Source organism: Arachis duranensis, chromosome 2 (assembly GCF_000817695.3).
Source record: "Arachis duranensis cultivar V14167 chromosome 2, aradu.V14167.gnm2.J7QH, whole genome shotgun sequence".
In the NCBI taxonomy this organism is placed as follows: domain Eukaryota; kingdom Viridiplantae; phylum Streptophyta; class Magnoliopsida; order Fabales; family Fabaceae; genus Arachis; species Arachis duranensis.
In genome coordinates, this window is record NC_029773.3 from 43,533,411 (window position 1) to 43,536,632 (window position 3,222).

General features: G+C 37.2%; 1 non-coding gene across 1 annotated transcript; it reads left to right on the top strand.

Annotated features, from left to right (window-relative positions):
* The first annotated feature begins 1,937 nt into the window (after nucleotides 1–1,937).
* Nucleotides 1,938–2,045, top strand: LOC127745221 (small nucleolar RNA R71). Its single transcript, XR_008006417.1, has one exon. It is a non-coding gene; the product is annotated as a small nucleolar RNA R71 (small nucleolar RNA).
* Nucleotides 2,046–3,222: the final 1,177 nt, after the last annotated feature.

The window sequence follows — 3,222 nt, forward strand, 5'->3', positions numbered from 1 at the left end:
ACGCTAGTTCCATGCTTGTTTCTGGCGTTCAGCGCCAGCTCTCCTCAGGGTGTGATTTTTCTTCTGCTATTTTTTATTCTGTTTTTAATTTTAATATTTTTTTCGTGACTCCACATGATCATGAACCTAATAAAACATAAAAGAACAATGAAAATAAAATAAAATTAGATAAATAAAAATTGGGTTACCTCCCAATAAACGCTTTTTTAATGTCAATAGCTTGACAGTGGGCTCTCATGGAGCCTCACAGGTGATCAGGTCAATGTTGTAGACTCCCAACACCAAACTTAGAGTTTGGATGTGGGGATTCAACACCAAACTTAGAGTTTGGCTGTGGCCTCTTGACACCAAACTTAGAGTTTGATTGTGGGGGCTTTGTTTGACTCTGTACTGAGAGAAGCTTTTCATGCTCCCTCTCCATTGTTAAAGAAGAAGATCCTTGAGCCTTAAACACAAGGTAGTCCCCATTCAATTGAAGGACTAATTCTCCTCTGTTAACATCTATCACAGCTCTTGCTGTGGCTAGGAAAGGTCTTCCAAGAATGATGCATTCATCCTCCTCCTTCCTAGTGTCTAAGATTATGAAATAAGCAGGGATGTAAAGGCCTTCAACCTTTACCAACACGTCCTCTACCGATCCATAAGCTTGTCTTACTGACTTGTCTACCATTTGTAATGAGAATATGGCAGGCTGTACCCCAATGATTCCCAGTTTCTCCATTACAGAGAGTGGCATAAGATTTATGCCTGACTCTAGGTCACACAGAGCCTTGTCAAAGGTCATGGTGCCTATGGTACAGGGTATTAAGAATTTGCCAAGATCTTGTCTCTTTTGAGGTAAAGTTTGCAGAACCCAATGTATCTAGTTCACTAATGAGCAAGGGAGGTTCACCTTCCCAAGTCTCATTACCAAACAACTTGGCATTCCGCTTCATGATGGCTCCTAGATATTGAGCAACTTGCTCTCCAGTTACATCTTCATCCTCTTCAGAGGAAGAATAATCTTCAGAGCTCATGAATGGCAGAAGGAGATTTAATGGAATCTCTATAGTCTCTATATGAGCCTCAGATTCCTTTAGGTCCTCAATAGGGAACTCCTTCTTGCTTGAGATACGTCCCATGAGGTCTTCCTCATTAGGATTCACGTCCTCTCCTTCCTCTCTAGGTTCAGCCATATTGATTATATCAATGGCCTTGCACTCTCTTTTTAGATTTTCTTCAGTATTGCTTGGGAGAGTACTAGGAGGAGTTTCAGTGATTTTCTTACTCAGCTGGCCCACTTGTGCCTCCAGATTTTTGATGGAGGACCTTGTTTCACTCATGAAACTTAAAGTGGCCTTAGACAGATCAGAGACTAAATTTGCTAAGTTAGAGGTACTCTGTTCATAATTCTCTATCTGTTACTGAGAAGATGATGGATAAGGCTTGATATTGCTGAGCCTATTTCTTCGACCATTATTAAAGCCTTGTTGAGGCTTTTTTTGATCCTTCCATGCGAAATTTGGATGATCTTTCCATGATAAATTATAGGTGTTTCCATTAGGTTCACCCATATAATTTAGTTTTGCTATTGTAGGGTTCTTAGGATCATAAGCTTCTTCTTCAGAAGATGCCTCTTTAGTACTGTTGGATGCATTTTGCCATCCATTCAGACTTTGGGAAATCATGTTGACTTGTTGAGTCAACATTTTGTTCTGAGACAATATGGCATTCAGAGCATCAATCTCAAGAATTCCCTTCCTCTGAGGCGTCCCATTATTCACGGAATTACTCTCAGAAGTGTACATGAACTGGTTATTTGCAACCATGTCAATAAGTTCTTGAGCTTCTGCAGGCGTTTTCTTTAGGTGAATGGATCCACCTGCAGAATGGTCCAGTGAAATCTTAGATAACTCAGACAGACCATAATAGAATATATCCAGAATGGTCCATTCTGAAAGCATGTCAGAAGGACACCTTTTGGTCATCTGCTTGTATCTTTCCCAAGCTTCATAGAGGGATTCACCATCTTTTTGTTTGAATGTCTGAACATCCAATCTAAGCTTGATTAGCTTTTGAGGAGGAAAGAATTTAGCCAAGAAGGCTGCGACCAGCTTATCCCATGAGTCCAAGCTATCCTTAGGTTGTGAATCCAACTATGTTCTAGCTCTGTCTCTTACAGCAAAAGGGAAAAGCATGAGCCTGTAGACTTCAGGATCTACTCTATTCGTCTTTACAGTCTCATAGATCTGCAAGAACTCAATTAAAAACTGATAGGGATCTTCTGATGGAAGTCCATGAAACTTGCAGTTCTGTTGCATTAGAGCAACTAGTTGAGGTTTCAGCTCAAAATTGTTTGCTCCAATGGCAGGAATTGAGATGCTTCTTCCATCAAACTTGGAAATAGGTGTAGTATAATCACCAAGCATCCTTCTTGCATTATTGTTGTTGGGTTCGGCTGCCATCTCCTTTTCTTGCTCAAAAATTTCAGTAAGGTTGTCTCTGGATTGTTGTAATTTAGCTTCTCTTAGTTTACTCTTCAGAGTCCTTTCAGGTTCTGGATCAGCTTCAACAAGAATGCCTTTTTCCTTGTTCTTGCTCATATGAAAGAGAAGAGAATAGAAAAAGAAGAGGAATCCTCTATGTCACAGTAAAGAGGTTCCTTATTATTAGAAGAAGAAGAAGGGAATAAAGAAAGGAGAATCCAAACACAAGGGTAAGGATAGGGGCAGTGATTTGAGATGAAGAGAGGTGAAGAGAGGTGTTAGTAAATGAATAAATAAATAGGAAAAGATAAGAGAGGGAGAAATTTTCGAAATTAAATTTTGAAAAGGAGTTAAATGATTTTCGAATATAAAGATAAGAAATGAAATTAAAATTTAAATTTAAAACAATTAATTAATTAAAGAAAGAATTTTTGAAAAAGAGGGAGGTATTTTTGAAAGTTAGAGAGAGAGAAAAGTTGTTAGGTGGTTTTAAAAAAGATAAGAAACAAACAAAAAGTCAAATAGTTAGTTGAAAAAGATTTGAAAATCAAATTTGAAAAGATAAGAAGATAAGAAGTTAGAAAAGATATTTTAAAATCAAACTTTTGAAAAAGATAAACTTTTGAAAAAGATATGATATAAAAGATAAGATAAAAAGATATGATTAAAATTAAAATTGATTACTTTACTAACAGGAAACTAAAATAAAAGATTCAAGAATTTAAAGATTGAACCTTTCTTAACAAGAAAGTAACAA